Source organism: Rousettus aegyptiacus, unplaced genomic scaffold (genome assembly GCF_014176215.1).
Source record: "Rousettus aegyptiacus isolate mRouAeg1 unplaced genomic scaffold, mRouAeg1.p scaffold_m13_p_12, whole genome shotgun sequence".
Lineage (NCBI taxonomy): Eukaryota > Metazoa > Chordata > Mammalia > Chiroptera > Pteropodidae > Rousettus > Rousettus aegyptiacus.
This window is the reverse complement of record NW_023416287.1, coordinates 74,547,477-74,566,085: the sequence shown is the minus strand read 5'-3', so window position 1 is coordinate 74,566,085 and position 18,609 is coordinate 74,547,477. Positions and strand designations below refer to the sequence as shown.

Sequence of the window (18,609 nt, the reverse complement as noted above, 5' to 3'; positions counted from 1 at the left end):
AATGTCAAGGGCAGATGGAGCAAATTGGGCGTGACAGATGATTGACTGCTTGCTCTTGCAGGCAAGGGGGCACCATGACTTTATCTTCTCACCCTAGAGCCCTCATTCTCCCTCCTTGGTTGGCAGGAGTGGGTGAGGTGTGGAAATCCACGTGGGGGTGGAGAGGAATCCCTAGGTTTATCACCCTTAGGGGCCCGTTCTCATACTTGATGAATCATACAAGAATCATACAAAGAACTTGCTTACTATGGCCATGCCATCCTGAATAAGCCCAATCCCATCTGATCTCGGAAGCTAAGCAGGGTTGGGCGTGGTTAGTACTTGGATGGGAGACCACCTAGGAAGACCAGTGCTGTAAGCGTAAAAAATAAAAAATGAGAGATTGTAAGCTGACAAGGTCCTTGCAATCTATGAGGTCAACCAAGGGTTGTCTTACCTAAAAAAAAAAAAAAAAAGAACTTATTTAAAAGGTAGAGTCCCAGGAGCCAGCCCCCAACATTCTGACTCAAGGGGTTCCCAGGACAAGGCCCAGGAACCTGCATTTTAGCAAGCCCCAGCTCCTCCCAGGTGAATCTCGTGCAGATGATGAGGAGCCATCTGGGAAAATCCAGCTGAGATCTAGACTGTCAGCCGTGCGGCCAGCCCACATGGAGTACTCTTTGCTCCTCACCAGACGCCTGGCACCCAGCACACTGCCGGGCTGGTGGCTGCTCAGTGCCTGTCTGTCTGTCGGCAATGGGGAGCCATGTGCACTCTTGAGCAAGAGAGTGACTTTGAAAAACTCCCACTTCTGTTGGCTCTGCGTTCTGAGCCTGCTGAGGGAGAACAAAAGAAATGTCTAATCTAACAGGAACTGAAGAGTTTCTTTTTTAAAAAAAAAAAAAATCAGATTCTCGGGCCAGCATTTTTATCCTCAGCCGACTTTCTGACTTTACAGCCAGGGTCTAATTAGCCTGCAATGAACTCTGTGTTAGTATTAAGTGATTCATCCTTTTGGAGACGGGCCTGAGAAGACCTTGAGGAAAGAGATGGGGTGTGGCGGTGAGGCCAACTCTGGGGCCTGAGGCCTCACATTCGCGGAGCCTCTGGCTGGCGTCCTCCCAACTCCTCGCATGGTGCTCCTCGTCCCTCGCTGCGATGTGCATGGGGACTGTGCTTGTCCTCATTTCACGGGTCAGGAAACTGAGGCTCTGAGAGGTTAGGTCACTTCATGCAAGTCAAGGGCAAAGATTCACAGCCAGGTGAGCCCCCCAGCCCTGGTCACCCCACCACAGGACACCCTGTGACTCTCTGTCCCAGCTCCTGGAAGCCAGGCTGGCCCCGTACCTTGTTGGTGGCATTGGCCTCACTTTACAGTGAGGGGCTCAGGATTCCCATCCCATCCCTTCAACATTTCTCCCCAAATCAGGCACAATGCCTTAAAATGCCACCATGTCTCGCTCTTCTGAGTTCAATGGTTCAGCCAGTAAAGGATTTCATTCAATGGTTTAACCAGTGAAGGATTTCGTTCACTGGTTTAGAATGCAGCCTTGGGACAAAGCAGTAAATGTTCAAGTAAATTTATGTGAGAGCCTCCCTCCAACCTGTCAACCCTCTAGAAGCTGAGTCCTCCCAGAACCCAGGAAGCTCCTGCTCAGCCATCCCTGGCATATTCACCGTGTCAGCCGAACTGACCTCTTGTACCCCTTTCCCCTCCCCTGGGTCTCCTGTCCCTGTTTCTCTGGGTAGTCTCTATGCCTTGAGTCAGACTCCAAGACAGAGTTTCAGGTTTGGGCCAGGCAGAGGGACAGATTTCAGAGGACTTCAGAGGCCTGTCCTGGAGATAGGGAAGGGGAAGGAAAAGGCTTAGGGCCGAGGCCCAGCTCCTACCTGCTAATGGGTTTGGAGAGTGGTGGGAAGAGTCAGGGCCAGCCAGACCTCCTGGGGATGTCCCCCTGCAAGGCAGATGTGGTCTAGGCTTCACTGAAAAATGTGTTCAGGTTGCATCATTAGGGCTAGATTGATGGTTGATTACCAATAATAACTGCTCCAAAGCAAAGCCAGATGGGGAGTGTTCAAACTGAATGAAGAAGGAAATGAGCTGCCATCCACAGGGAGAATGGCTTCATGGGGGTCCTTGCATCATGGACTCTCAGATCCAGAAGGGACTGTTCACAAAATTCAGTCCATCCGTGACTCAGGAAGGGAATCTTCATTATAGCATCACCCACAAGTAGTCATTCAGCCTTTGCAAAGACACTTAAAGTGACAAAGGGCTCCTGCCTCATGTGTCTGTCTTTCTGGGTCTCATTTACTCATCTGCACATTGAGGGGATCATCCAGATGCTCTACAGAGTCCCTGCCTGCTCCAACATCCTTGAATCCCTAAATCCTGTTGGGCATCTGACCCAGAAGACTTTTGTAAATGAGGTTACAGCCCTTTGAAGTTCCTAGCCCGAGGTCTGCGGCATAGTCACCCTAGGTGTTTCCAAACGAGGCTGTGAGAGTGAGTCTAGGAACTTGCTTGCACAGCCCAGGGGTCCAAGGGAACACGAGACACCTTGAAACTACCAGAGGTGAGAGCACAGGGGGCCCGCAGCCATTTCCTGGTGGGCCACAATCTGGCAGCCCCGCCCCCACCGTCCAGGGCAGCAGAGGTGGGGGCTTTGTGTGTGTGATTGTTCAGTCAGCAGAGACCTGGTGGTGTTTGATTTTTACATCAAAGCTCCTCACTCCACCACATATCCCCACTTCTTACGGTCTTACTTCCTACCCAGGCTCCCATATGTCATATCATTACCTGCCTGCCCCTGAAGGGGCTTGAATTTGCCATTCCTGGATCATCCCTCTGCCAGTAAGTGGCCCCAGACTGACACCTGCACGGCGAGCCCTCTCCCCATTCCCTAGCATGGGGCTAAACCAGCCCTGGATTATTATCTTGCATGTGTTCTTAAATTCCTTCATTGGCCTTACTTCCTCCAGGCCCAGGCCTGTCTATATCATTTTTATTTCTCTACATCACCTAATGGAACATGTAAATATTCTTCACCTAGGCAAAATCTGAGCCTCACTTTTTTGCTTTGTTGCATTGTAGTTAAATATACATAACATCAGATGTGCCGTTTTGACCATTCGTAGCATATATTCACAGTAAGAACTTTCACATTAAGTACATTCACAACATCGTGCAAATATCAACCACTGCTTCCTAAACTTTTTCATCGCCTCATACAGAAACTCGGTACCCATTAAGCACCCCATCTCTCCCTTCCCCAGCCTCTGGGCACCTCTAATCTACTTTCCATCTCTACGCATTTGTTTATTCTAGATACTGCGTAAAGTGGAATCATATAATACTTGACTTTTTGTGACTGGCCTATTTCTCTTAGCACAATATCTTCATCATCTACATTATAGCATATGTGAGTATATCGCTTCTTTGTAGGGTTGAATATTATTCCATTAGGTGGAGAGACAACATTTTGTTTATCCAGTCATCTGTGGATGGATATTTGCGTTGTTTCTATCTTTTGGCTATTGTGAATGATACTACAATGAACGTTGTTGTAGAAGTAGCTGTTTGACTCCCCGTTTTCAATTATTTGGGGTATGCATCCAGGAGAAGAATTGCTGGGTCATATGGCAATTCTATGTTTAACTTTTTGAGGAACCACCAAATTGTTTTCCTGAGCTTTGCTTTTAAATCCACAAAATATCCCCTCCACTGTAAAGCTTCAGTCTCCAGCCCTCTCCCCTTCTCCTAAATCAAAATAACCAGGCCCTTCTCTGTGCTCTGAGGCTCCTGTGCATATGACAATGCAATACTTGTCACATTGGGCTCCAGTCATCTGTCTAGACTGAGTGCCCTGAGAGCAGGGACAGGGTCTTCTCCAGTCTTGTGACACCAGAGCCTACTGTGTTCTTTGCTCAGGTTGTGCCAATGATGAAATGAATCCACGTTCGTTTGACTGACAGGTGATCAGCTGCTCATTCACTCACTGACTGACTGTCTGAACAAACACAGCGCTCTCCCTATTATCTCTGCCAAATCATATTCTTTTATTCTTGGCTGGAAAAGGAATACTCATTACCTGTATACCCGCGAAGTGATTAAGTGTGGGCTCAAGATCCAATACTTAATAGCTGTGCTACCATAAAAAGTTTTGAAAGCTCTCTGAGCCTCATTTTCTTCACTTGTATAATGAGGATAATCCTGCTGCCTACCACAAGTGGCTGGTGTACAGACTGAATGTAAAATGCTTAGCACAGTGCCATGCCCTGTACATGTCCTGATGTACACAGTGGGAGCATCAGGAGTAATCTTGCTTAGTCTCTTTCAACTTTATGCCTCTTACGTTTTTCTGGTTTGGTTTTGACACAGGAAAATGGGATTGCTATTACTGGCTTTGATTGCTCATGACCCACCCTGGGGTTGGCCCAACACCAGCTGTACCAACCAATATTGTTAAGCAGGAAGTGGGCACCAACCATGTCCCATGAATTACAGTATCCATCAGGGAGAGACACAGCTGAAGACTCTAGAGCAAGAGCTGCTAACATAGGGGAGGACATTGTCATCAGAAAGGAGTTAACCTGACAAACAAGCGTCAACCTCAGGTCTGAAAAGAAGGACCAGGCTTCAGAAGGCACTCATTTGAATAACTAGCAGACAGAACACAGTCAGTGTCTTCGCAGTGTGTGGTCCATCCTCCCTGCCATCCACAGCACTGGGCCCCGTGGACACAAAGGCAACTGTACTGTCCACCCAGGCTGCTGGGTCGGGCTACCCTTGGCCATGCTTGGCTGCACTCCAGTAGTACCCGCTGGGCCATGCCTTCTGCCCTCCTAGTTCCCCGTGAAGGAGCTGCAGGTCTTTGAGGCTCTGAGAGGTTGGTGGGGGGTGCAACTCTATCCCTAGGGATCCTGTCCCTGCCTCCCAGCTGCGGCAATTTGAGAAGCAGCCCAATGGGGGCCTGGCCTAACTGCCAGGTGACAGAAAGATGAAATCAGCAGGACCGAGGCTTCTAAAAGGACTTGATCACTTGGTAGAATAATCAGAGCATAGCGGGAGGGCAGACAAAAATGGCAGATTGAACACACATATACTTGAATTTACTCCCTTCCACAATTCGCTAAAGCTAATTTAAAAAAAAATGTAAAGATGTAAACCTACAAGGACAGGGAAGACAGGAGAAGATATTGTAGCAACACATAGGGAAGGGGAGAGCTGGGACGCAAGTGGACAAGCTGTACCTGGAAACGGGCAGTCCCATGGGAGCTGAGTCCTAAGCCAATGGGGCAAAAACTGAGAAAAAACCCAATTCCACTAAAAAGGCTCAAGGGTTGCCTGAGATGGGACCCTTGGAATTCGGAGTCAGGGGCTTGCTGAAAAGTAGGCGCTTTGAGAAGCACCCCACAGTGCTGGGCATCTGCCCCCTTCTGGAGGCTCTTCTCTGAGGAGGGTAAAGCAGAGAGCCTGTGGGCAGGGAACCAGTTTGTGCCCTCCCTCGCCAAGTTTCCTCCCCGACTCAGCCTCCACAACACTTGCACCAGACCTTTGCCTTCCAGACAGGAGATTGGAAAAGAACTCCTTGGGCATTTGACCACCCAAAAGGAAAGAGCTAAATAAAGACATGGACCCAGAGGTTCCCCACCAAAGCGTCCATCAAGATGACCCTACAGTAAAGCTCAAGGTCAAAGTGCCCCACTAACCATTCAGTTTCTAATCAGCATTTTGGTTCCTCCCCAACCACCCCTGCACTTAATTAGAAGCAGACAGCCAAAGGTTACCAGACTTCATAGAAAAGATTTTCTAATACAGAGACCTATGACCTAGAGGCAGCAGACACTATGTGGGAAGAAAAAAAATTTTTTTAAAGATCATTAATATCCCCAGAGAAATAAGAGATGTTGCATATCAAGAATGGAATGTTATTTTAAAAAGGAACATTTAGAGAACAACAGAAAAGAAAAAAAAAAAAAGAGTTCTTGGAATCGAAAACATGAGCGCAGACACGCGGGACTCAGTGGAAGGGTGGAAGATCAACTGGAGGAAATCTTCCCGAAAGAACAAAGAGACAGATGCCAGGAAAACCCAGGAGCTCCAGTGTCAGACTAGCAGAGGGAGAAAGAGAGAGGGCGAGAGACGGAGAAACAGAGAAAATGGAGATGATTGCATCTTTCTCAACATAGTTTAAGAATACTTCCTCGCCTGGAAGGACATGAGGTATAGAGCTGTAGAGAGCTGCTGTAAACATGGATTCTTCTAGGTGTTCATCTCTGACCTGTCCCAGGTTTCGAGGAGAATTTCACTTCTCCCGGTAAATAGTAAAATATAGTCTTTATTGGAAAAATAAGAAACGCCACAAGGCCAGGGTCTATCAGAAGAGACATGAAGACAAGCAGTGGGAACCCCTGACTCTCCCACAGTGGGAACCCCTGACTCTCCCACAGTGGGAACCCCTGACTCTCCCATCATCTCACAGAGAGCTGTGCTGGGGCAATGCGCTGCTGTGAAAGGGTGCGGGGTCGGGTTCCACAGAGGGAACCCACCCTCACTGTGGGTCTTCCTTCTACATGCAGCTGTAGAAAAGCAGCCTTGTCAAGGGGGTAATTATAGGCTGCTGAGCACCAGGCAGACTGCATTCAGGGTACCTGACATTTGCAGTTGCTGGGTAAGGCCAGCTGCCCAGCATCTGGTGACCTTGGAGTCTGTGGGAATTTGCAGGTATACCCCCCAGACCCCCACTGTGAAAAGGTAGGAGAGAGGAAGTTGTTAGTCCTGTAAGAAGCTAAGCTTAGGTATTGTTCCTTCTATCAGGAGATGGGGGCCATGAGGCCCAGCTGGCTTATGGCTAGGCAACTCAGAGTAGGCTCCCAGGGTCTTTTTCATAATTCTGCACCATGAAGACTTAACAGCCCACTGAGCTTCTAGCAGAGTAGCTGCAAACAGTCCAGTTTCAATGCACATGACTGGGAATTTTCAGTAAACTGAGGACAAGAGGAACACCCTGCAGACTTCCAAGGAGAAAAGCAACAGGTCACATAAGGGGTAAGTGATCCCAATAGATCTGAACCTCTCGGCATCCATGATGGTAAAGAAGATGAAGCAAGGCCTTCATCATTCTAAGGGAACGTGATTTCCACCCTAGAATTCTCTATCCAGACAAATTATCAATAAAGTGGGAGGATGTTTTGTTTTCCCTCCAGCATGCAAGGTCTCCAAAAATTACCACTCCAAACCCTTTCTCAGGAAGCTACTGGAAATAAAAGAAGAGGAATGCAGGAAACAGGAGAGCTAACCAAGCGAAGAGCCAAACGAATTTGATGGAGGATGGTGGAGGGAGGACACAGAGAGCCGTCAGTCGAGACTGGACTGGTTATTATCATGCCCTCTGCTGCTAGGTCACATTGTTCACCTGACAATAGGCTTCACCAAAGCAAGGGGCTAAACCAAGGAGAGAAAGCCATAAGATTCAGGACACATAGACCCCCCTTGCCTCAAAAGAAAGGCACAGGGAATTTTAAGGATGGCAGCAAAAGGGAGTCCCAGGATGACAATCGAATGGCAAACTTAGAGAGAAGATCAAGTCCAGGTTGGAGAAAAATTAAGGTCTCCAGGAGGGACAACTCCAGGAAAAAAAAAAAATTGAAAATGATGGATTACCTCCTATGGGTGACTTTACGGAAGGCCTACCATGGGTGTAAAAGAAAGTTAAGCAAATGAAAACAACAAAGCAATTATTAACTTTGGGGAAAAACAGAAGTGAAAAATAGAGAATACAATAGCATGTATTACAATGTTCAGCTGTGAATAATCTTTAAGCATAATAGGCATAATAACATAGACTCTGAATGTCGATTTAAGCATAAATTGTAAAATATTGGAAGGATGGTGGAGGGGAAGGAGAGAGAATATTGGCGTAAAAGCACTAAGCCTCATCTATCATAATAAGAAATCAATCAATAATCCTATAATTAAGTAATCAAGTAATCAAAAAGCAATCAAACAATGACAAGAAACATAAGTATATTTTTCAGACATATAGAAATGGGCAAATTCCCATTTCTATATGTAACAGAGTCCAGTGGTTGCCTCGAAGGAGGAGAACTAGGCTGGTGAGGCTGGGTGGAGCAGGAAACTACCACATTATGCCAGAAGACTTTAGTACTATCCAGCTTTTTAAAAATGTGTTCATGGATCATCTTGACTTTTAAAATTAATCAAACGAATAAAAGCATTGCACTATTGGAAGGCTTTGATTCGGAAATTGTTCCCATGTCTGATCTGACTGACCTGTAAACATTATATAGAGTCACAAATTTGCTCTTACTTAGTAGCTTTGCGCCTGTGATTTTCCCCAAGAGGGTAAATGTTTCCAACGTATGCGATAAGAATTTGTGGAGTGAACGAATGAAACAACAAATAAACCAGCAAGCCAGGTGGCCGCCAGAAGCGAAACATAACACACTCGTGAGAACCCCGTGGACGCCGGGCTGTGTCAGGACCAAGGCAAAGACAAGGTCGTATAAGCGAGAGACGGTTGGGACCCAGGAACCTCCCCTTCTCTATAGACAGGAGGTGTCGTGGCACCAGCTCCAGACCCACAGAGGATAGCGAACCCCACAGCATGGGTGCCGATGTGCGCAGGGGCTCGGGCTTTGTTATTTGGTCTCTTTTGGCAGAAGTAAACCAAGACTCACCCAAACCACCCCAAGAAAGACAGATATGAGGACGGTCAGGAAGTGTGAGGACTGAAACTAAAACAGGACAAGACAGACTGGGTAGCCACCAGAGGAAGCTTCCTTTTGAAGAAGCTGGTCTGATTCACTGGAGGATGAGAGGTCACATGGAGAGGAACAGAGCCTCCCAGCCAACTGCCAGACATGCGAGCAAGGCTGCCGTGGACCATCTGAGCTGGCCGACCTCCGGTCGAATGCAGCTGCCTGCGGGAGCACAGGTGAGGCAGCAGAAGAGCCACCAGCCCACCCACAGAGTCATAAGAAATAATCAATCGTTATCATTTTATACCATATAATTTTTGGAATTTTTTGTCCACAGCAATAGATAACTATTATATCAAGCTAGCTACCAGTCAGGGCAACGGGAGCTCGCCCCCCTCTGGGGAACTCTGGGAGACATTGCAGAACACACCTCAGAGAACTGGGGTGTTTATTCTCCATCCATCATAGCTGCTTCCCGGACATGAACTCTCCAGCACTTCTGATTCGCCCTACACACAGGCCAAGCATGCTCCCTGTGGCGAGGGCGCTATACATTGCCCCATTAAATAGACTGTGGTGGTAAAGGCAAGAGGGTCTTGGCAGGGCACTGACAGCCTGCTACAGCGTGTAAGCCTCTGTGCTTTTCAGAAACATCTTTCCTGTTTAACCAGCCAAAGTCAGCGTCTGCTGCTTGCATCCTGGAACCCTGATTGATGAATGAGCATCTCCATTCCAGTCCTTCCTGGCTACCAGCTGACCTGGCTCCTCTCTAGTCCACAGTTCTAATTCTGGAGGCAGCCAAGTGGATTGGCTCTACACACCCATCACCCCTGATGGGCTGAGCTCTTCCAGGCAGATGGTCACCAAGTGACCTGCACATAGACTGCCTGCCATCAGGGACCTGCTTGGACCAGTCAGAGTTCAGTTACCTCCCTGAGCAGGGCCATTGAGTGTGTGCATTCACCATGACTAATCTGCTCCAAAAGGTGGGGAGAGGTATTTGTGTCTGAATTCTTACCCCTGCCCTATCTCACCATGGGGACTTGGCCCATCGTTCCCCAATTCTGAACCCCTAGGGCATGGAGCCCTCTGTCCACAGTAGTGAAGAAGAAGGAGTTCCTGGTATCCAAAATATTTTCCCATCCCCAGTGTCCCCAAGGAACCCCCAGCCCCTGACACCACTTGGAAGTGAGATGCATACCTGAACTCAAAATTGGAACCTGAAATGCATTTTCCCACATAAAACATACTTTAAATGTTGACCAAGTGCAGTTAACATTGCACTGTTAAAGATAAACTTCAGGAACGTCATGAGTTAAATAGAAATTTATGGACTGGCCTGAAAAACCAACCACCATTTATAACTTGGTTTCTATGGGAAAATGCATTTGGAGTTCCAAACAATTGGCTCACATAGAGATTTCTGGAACATAGCCTGGTCATAACGTTGGGAACTGTAGGTGGCTTCTCAGTATACCCAATTAACATGGTCGATGTGGGTAGTTAATAGTGGGCTCTCGCTCCGGGCATGGAGAGCCCCGAAGAAAGGTGTAGGGTACCCTGGGCAAATTGAGGAGCACCCCACCCCTTCCTTCTGGAATCTGGAAGGGACCTTGGAGCTGATGGCCACTCAGGTTAACGTTCCTGACAGTCTCTGCTGATATGCTCCCAAGACCACTCACCGCTTCACAGAGATTTTCTAGGGCCAACTGTCACTGTTCAGCAATCCTTTCCTATATTGAGCTGACATCTGCTCTCCTCTTTCTCTCACCCTGATTCCGCCTCTGCGATTTCTACTCATCCTTCAAAACTTGCTCAGGTTTTAACTTTTCTGTGAAGCCTTCCCCAACCCCCATCTTCCTTCATACTACTTAGAGTAATGCTAGCTGCTATAACAAATAATCCTCAAACATTTCAGAATATATTCCTTCTTATTATAGTGGGGTTCTTAGTCAGCTCAGGCTGCTATAACCAAATGCCACAGACTGGGCAGCTTAAACAACAAACATTTATTTCTGGAAGCTAGGAAGCCCTGTGATCTGGTGCTGGCAGATTCTGTGTTGGTTGAGATTTAGTTCCCAGTTCATGGACTGCCATCTTCTCACTGTGCTCACACAGCAGAGAGATCATCTCCCTTATGTCTTTTCTTATAAGGGCACTAATTCAATTCACAAGGGCTCATCCTTATGAACTATTCACATGGCTCCACCCAAATGAAAACAGAGGAGAGGCCTGGAAATGTCATCCATAGCTAGACAGGTATTTCTAGTGACAATTGCAGACCAAGGAAACACAAAGTTTTGATGGACATCAAGTTTCTCTCTCTCTCTCTCTCTCTCTCTCTCTCTCTCTCTCTCTCTCTCTCTCTCTCTCACACACACACACACAAACACACACACACACACACACACACACACACACACACACACACACACACAAACACACCCCAAGCCTGCTGTCAGCAGATACACAATTTCCAGGTGGTCTGCATGTGTTAAGCAGTACACTGAGCTCAGTCTTATTGAGGCAAAAGACCAGGCCAATCTTCCTACTCTAAAATGATCCATGTGCCCCAGGGTCACAGGACATGACGGGGAAGAGAAGATTAATGCTCCCAGAAATCCTTTCTCCAGCCAGAGACACAATGGGAACAGAGAACTTTCTAACTAAGGCTGGAACTACCTGCAAATGTACAAGCTTGAGAGAGGCCCTGGCAATTCACTACCCCTGAAATGTTTCTTATTGGAAGATGAGAGCAATTGCACCATTAGAGCAGTAAGGCTGAGGCCTAAGGCACTATCAGTGAATAATGGACAAACAGTAACAATCACTCATATTTACTGGGACTTAGTACATGCCAGCATTGTTCTGAGAACTAGACACTGTTAACTCAGCTAACCTTCCACCTCACAATTAAACTCTGTTACTATGTTGTTTATTACAGATAGGAGCCTTGAGGCACTGAGCTTAAGTCACTTGCACAATGTCACAGAATCAGGACATGGAGATGTTGGGCTAAAATTCCAAATTCTGGCTGCAGAGCCAGGTTCAAAGGACCCCTCAGTCCTTTGCACTTCGTTGTAAAGCCATCCCAGCTCCCTCCCATTCCGGGGAAGGTGGAGAGGGGTGGGAGCCTGAAGACTTGGGTTCCTCAATTGGCCTGGGCAATGCCTGTAGAGAGCAGTATTCATGCACCCTGATGTCCAGGGCTCCGGACTCACCCCACCCCCCCCGCTAAGCACTTCCCAGTTGGCCACCTGTCACTAGAGCACACAGAGCAGCTGCACGCCTGGAGGCTCCCACAAGGAGACAGAAACTTCTAGCAGCTTTTTTACTGGGGCTTGCAGTAAATCCCTCAACCCAAGTGCATCAAGAGGGAGAGGTTCTCCTCCCCAGCGCCCCTAAATGATATGGCCTACTGCACACCTAGGCTATATGGTGTAGCCTATTGCTCCTAAGCTCCAAGCCTGTACAGCACATTACTGTACTGATTACTGTAGGAAACTGTAACACAATGCTAAGTCCAGTAATTTTATACAACTAGCAGCACAGTAAGTTTGTTTACCAGCATCACCAGAAACACGTGAGTAATGCATTGAGCTATGGCTACTTAAGACAGCTGCAAAGTTACTAGGTGACAAGAAATTTTCAACTCCGTTATAATCTGATAAAACCATCGTCCTATAAATTTTCAACTCCATTATAATCTGATGGGACCATCGTTGTATATAAGGTCTGTTGTTGACTGCAACATTATGGGGCGCATGATTATGTGTGTGTGTGTGTGTGTGTATACATATGTATGCATGTCTAAAAATAAAAAGCTACCATAATGAAAATAGGATGGAATAATTATGGGAAGGTTTAAATTTTATCTTTTGTGCTTTTCAGATTTTTAAACCATATCTTCTACAGGTATTTGTTACCAGATTGAATTTTTTTTCAGGTTCCAAAAATCTTAATTTTACTGTGTTCACTCCCCTGTCCCCCAAAACACCAAAGACTCTTTTCAGCCCACATAATAAAGTCAATAAGAAACCTTTCAGGCTGAAAGCATCTGGGGCAGTGATTTCTAACTCTTTGGGAGCCACAGACCTCTTAGAGAGTCTGAAGGAAATTGTGGGGCTCTCTCCAGAAAAATACACATAGATGCAAATCTTATGTGATTTGTCAGGAGGTTCTTGGACCCCATGAAGTCTATCTATGAACCTCAGGTTAAAAGCTTCTGATCTAACTAAATCCAAGGCCGGGAGAAAACAAAACAATTTACCAAAGGTTGCAAGAAGGCTAGTGGCATTCATGTTCCTTTAAGGCCGGCTGCAGTCTGGCTCCCAACAACCTTCCCAGCTTTACCTCTCACTACTTCCCTACACAGACAAATTGGCTTTTACTCAACACCTCAGCCTTCTCCAGGCTTTCCTCCAGCCATTGCTCTCTGCCCCTCTGCCAAATGCCCTTTCTCCTCTATACCTTCCAAATCCTCTTTATCAGTAGTATCAAGATTGGCTTCAGCTGCATATGAGTGACTCCCTTCTCCCCAAGTAAGAGTGTCTCAAACACCCAAGGGTATGGTCTGTCTGGGTACCGTAAGTATTTCCTAATGATAGAAAATATCACTCTGGCTTGATATGTGGAGGAGTATAGGAAGTCTGTGGAGATTTTATTAATCTAAGTGGCATGCTAGTATTAGTGAGGAAAAAAATTTAATTTATTAAGTATTTTTTTAAATAATTTGTTAGTGTTAAAAATGTTTTGTTATTGGGGAAAAAAAGAGACTTCTGAGATAATAAACAGGATTATCCCATATCAGAGACACTTAGGGACAATTGGTGTGTGGTTTCTAGAGGTGAGTGATCCAGAGAAAGTGTGATAACTCCATAAAGTCATCAGGGACCCAGGCTCCTTCTGTCTTTTTTGCTCTGCCATCCTCAGAAAGCACGGTCTATACCCAAGGTTGCCGAACCAAGCTGTCTACCAAGAAGAAACCTTGTCTCCCCCATAAGTCACTTCTTTTTAAGGAATATTTTCAGAAGTCCCATATACCACCTCTGTTGCATCCGACTAATAGAAGCTAGGCTCCTGGCCACATCTCACTACAAGGGAGGCTGGGAAATGTAGTCTTTTCAACGGGGCACACTACTCAGGTTTCCGCAACTGGGGCAGAGGGGCGGGATGGCATTCTTCAGCCTCTGCCATGCCATCTCTAAAGCCCACTTCATTCAGCAAAGACTTGCCCGCCCCTCACTCAACTGCCAATAGTCTCAGCTTCCTACGCAACCTTGTCTAAGCCTTTTATTTTCCCATCTCCAGGTATTTTTAAAGTATCTTATTGTTATCTAAATGACTTTTTACTACAAGATATCAAAGTTTGAGGAAGGCAGCTAAAGTAGCACTTTGAAAGAAATTTATAACACTAAATGCTTTTGTTAGGAAAGAAGATCTAAGGTCAGTAGCCTAAGCTTTCACCACAATAAACTAGAAAAGGAAGAGCAAACTAACCCAAAGTAAGCGGAAGAGGTAATAAAGAGCAGACATCAATAAAACCTAAAACAGGAAAACAATAGATAAAAATCAATGGAATGGAGAGCCTGTTTTTTGAAAAGATCAATAAAATTGACAAACTTGTAATCAGCCTGACTAAGAAAAAAAGTGAGAAGTTTCAAATTACCAAGATCAGGAATTAAAGAGGGGGTGACACTTCAGACTTCAGACATGAAAGGATAATGAGGGCATTTGGGTGAAATGGACCAATTTCTTACACAAACTATCAAATTTACTCAAAAAGAAACAGCCACCCTGAATAGTCCTGTATCTATTAAAGAAATTAAACTCATAATTTAACACCTTCCAACAAACATAACTTCAGGGTTTCCCATTCTACCAAACATTTAAATAGAAATAATACCAATTCTACATTTTTTCCAAAAATAGGAGGAGAAACGCTCTCCAACTCATTTTATAAGTCCAGCATTACCCTAACGACAAATGCCAGACAAAAAACGTTACAAGAAAAAGAAATTTCAAACCAATATCCGTCATTAATATAGATGCAAAATTTTTTGGAATTAAGAAATATTTTTATTGTGAATATAACCTTACTAAAGTCTACCAAGTGAATACAAAAATCCTTAACAAAATATTATCAAATTGAATTTAGCAATATATAAAATCTCTCCTCCCTCCTTCCCTCCCTCCTTCCTTCCTTCCTTCCTTCCTTCCTTCCTTCCTTCCTTCCTTCCTTCCTTCCTTCCTTTTTTCCTCCTTCCTTCCAGGGGTCTGCTTCCCCACCATCAAGCAATCCAGACAGGGGCTCTCAGTGGCTGCAATCACAGAAAGTCGCAGTATAAACTCTACTGCAGGATATTAGCAGATCCTATTGTGTTTAACATGATGAGCATACTAGAGCAGGACCACTACTCCTGGTAGTGGGAAGGGGTGGGAGGGCACCACCCCAAGATGAGTCCCCAGGGATGGGGTGTAATACCTGAAATTCCACCGAAACGTGAAGCATCCTCCCACACCCCTAGTTAAAACTGCAAGTGCCCTGGGAAAGGAAGCTCTGTAATTAAGCAGAGCTGGGGGAAAGCTTATTAGATCCTCTTAAAAGTGATAAAAGGGGACAGGCCAAGTCGGGGCAGGGCAGGGCTGGGAGTCTCTGGGGAAGCAGATGCCTGTGGTGGGGAGGAGAGGCAAAGCCTCAGATGAGTAGGTTGGAGGTGGTCTGACTTTACCCTCCCTTGTCACCTCCACTGGGCTCCAGGCCAGTCCTGCTGACTGGCCGGGGCCTGGCCAGATGCCCCAAAAGACAGAGCAGATTAGGCCTCTCTCTCTCTCCACTACACCAGGGGGCCTGGCCATCCTCAGCTCCTCAGCTGCTGGCACAGCTGCTCCTCCTCACAGCTGGGTCCGGGGCAGCGGCCTAGGGGCCCCAGTGGCTCAGGTCTCCCAGAGAGACCCTTTCAGGCCTGGAGCCCTACCTTCTCCTTGCACAGGGCTGACATCCACAGGAGGATCCAGGAGGTGGGAGGTGGCCAGTGACCTCTGTGGCATGCATGCAAACAATGCAGTGCGGAAGGGACTGTCAGTGGGAGGGACAGAGGTTCTGGGAAGAGGTGTCCTGAAAACCCCCCTGGCCACTGTAAGGTTCCTAGAGCCGCCCTAACAAATGACCTAACCTTGGTGGCTTAAACAAGCGAAGTTTAGTTCCCTTTCAGTTCTGAAGGCTAGATTAAGATCAAGGCATCAACAGGGCCGCCCTCCCTCCAGGGCCCCGGGAGGGAGCCCTTCCTTGTCCCTCCCACCTGCCAGTGGCTCCAGGTGTTCCTTGGCTTGTGGCCACATCACTCCAACCCCTGTGTGTGTCTTCACCTGGCCCTACCCTCTGGGTCCCTATGTCTTCCATCTCCTTCTGTCTCTCTAAGGGCCCTTGTCATTAAATGTAGGGCCCCTCTGGGTAATCCAGGACGATCTCATCTCAAGATCCTTAATTATATCTGCAAAGACCCTTTTTCCAAATGAGGTCACATTCACAAGTTCCAAGGTTAGTACGTGCACTTAACTTTTGGGGGAGCCCTATTCAACCCACTACACCCACCGACTCCCACGGGTACCTCAAAGCCTCCCACATTCGTTTCCAATGGATCCTCTAAAGGCGGGTGACCTTTCCTCCCACTTCACTGGGAAAGGTACCCAGTGTAGTTAGACTTCTCCTAAGACTCATAGACACACGGTGCCTCACTCCATCCCTCTGTGCCGGTGTGGTAGCAAGGTGAGTCCTGCAGCTGCCTCCCCGAGTCCCCTCCTGGCACCTGCGGGTCAGGCTGCAGTCTCTGAGTTGGGGCCAGTGCTGAGGTGAATGTCCAAATGCTGCACTCTCACACTTAAGGAACACTAAGCTAATTGAATGTCCAGGACGGCCTCATGACGGAAAGGGAACCTGGGAGCGGGGACAGGGGAGATGGAGGAGGCCGTGTTGGTGACCAGCGCAGTGGCTTTCATGCAGTGCTCTGAGACTGAGCGGAGATGCCCGGGCGGCAGGGCTGGGAGAAGGGGTCCAACCGCCCTGCTTCAATCGGTGTACCTCTTCAGCGTTCTGCCTGCAGGGGTTCTGACAGCAACAACATAACGTGAACATCCCTGAGCTGGATACCGGGTGCCTCCCTGCTCTCTTCTGCCCCCCGGGGTACCCGAGCACAGTACCTGAGCATGTAGGCCCAGCCCACCCATCTCTTTCACTCTGGTGAAGAATGAAATGAAATATCCCCTCCCTCTTCTAACTACAGAAAGAAAGAAAATGATCACGATGCATGGGAACAATCTCTTCCTGAGCAGGGCTGACTCCCTCTTGAAGAGGTGAGAGGAGGCTGAGAGTTATAGTAAGTGGCCCCATCCCACTCAAAAGCAAATCCACTTGCTTCTCCAGCGTGAACCAGAAACACCCACTGGCAAGGGGGAGCCCCACTCACCGTCCTCATGAAAGGCCTCGCTCTGTCCACAGCGTCCCTTGTGCCCTCCCCCTGGCTAAGTCACAACCCCTGGAACATGCTGAGAACATTTCTACTGTTTGTCACAGTGCACGTGCAGCTGTCACCTCGTTAGCCTATCACACGCACCAGCCAGGCAAGGATTTATTTTAAAGATGTGGAAACCGAGGCACTGAGAGGAGATCATCGCATGGCGTGGCTAAGGAGAAATGACAAGGTATTATCCGGAATCCTTAGCGCTTCATTCACCCAACATTTGGGAGAGGTGGGGGGTAAGGACAAAAGGTTTCAGAGTCAGGCAGACTCTTATCCGCAAAGTAATCGGCAGCATGACCTTGCGTGACGTGACCTCGCTGAGTGGGAGCAGGAAAGTTCCTGTTTCAGTGTCGTCAGGATTAAAGGAGAGGATGGAAGAAAAGTCTTGGCACAGCATCCGTTGTATGGTAAGTGCACAAAACGTGAGGGCTTGTGTTTTCCTTTTTCTTCCATTTTTATTTTGAAATAATGTCAAACTTACTTAGGAAAAGTTGCAAGAATACTTTGGCATGTAATTCCTAAGAACAAGAATATTCTTTTATGTAATCGCAATATAGTTATCAAATTTGGGGGATTCGATGCATTGTAAACATTATTTATATTTATAATATTGATACAATTTTTTAAAATCTAAAATCCATATTCTAATTTGTCAATTGCCCCAATATTGTTCTTTGCACTACAAAAAGTGAGCTTTCTCAGAGATCAAGACTGAAGTACTACGTTCAAAAAATTATATGGATTATTTTTTTTTTCTTTCAGTGTGGTTATTTTATTCATTTAAATTTGGTTGGATTCACTTATTTCCATTTGAACTCAATTTTAGGGTACCTTCATCCTTGTTGATTTAATAATAGTTTTTTGATACATAGAACAGTGACATAATTCAAAAGTCAAAACTAAATAAAAAGGCACACTCAGAGAAGTGCTGCGCTCATAAATCTTTCCAGCTTCCCTCTCACACCTACCAATTTGTAGATAAACAATTGTAGATATAACCATTTTCAGTAGTTTCTAATTCATCTTTCCTATGTTCCTTTTGGGGAAAAAAATAGGTAGATACATGCATATTTCCTTATTTTTTCCTTCTTTCTTACATAAAAGAGAATAGTATATGTTCTTTTGTGCAACTTGCTTTTTTCACTTAATGGTGAATCCTGAAAATCACTTTGTATCAGTTCAAAGGGCTCTTCCTCATTCACTTCACAGCCGCCTCGCATTCCAGGGTGTTCCCTGGTTTATTCAACCAATCTCTTGTGCTTTGACATTTACATAATTTCCTGTATTTTGAGATCACAAATCACACTGCTATGAACCCTGCATACTCATGCCGCTCCGTCTCCTTGAGGTGTATCTTCAGGGTAAGTTTGTGCGGTGGGGTTCCTGG

The 18,609-nt window shown here is 46.5% G+C and overlaps 1 pseudogene; it reads left to right on the top strand.

The window, feature by feature from the left end:
* The first annotated feature begins 243 nt into the window (after positions 1 to 243).
* LOC118610402 lies at positions 244 to 361 on the top strand (annotated as a pseudogene).
* Positions 362 to 18,609: the final 18,248 nt, after the last annotated feature.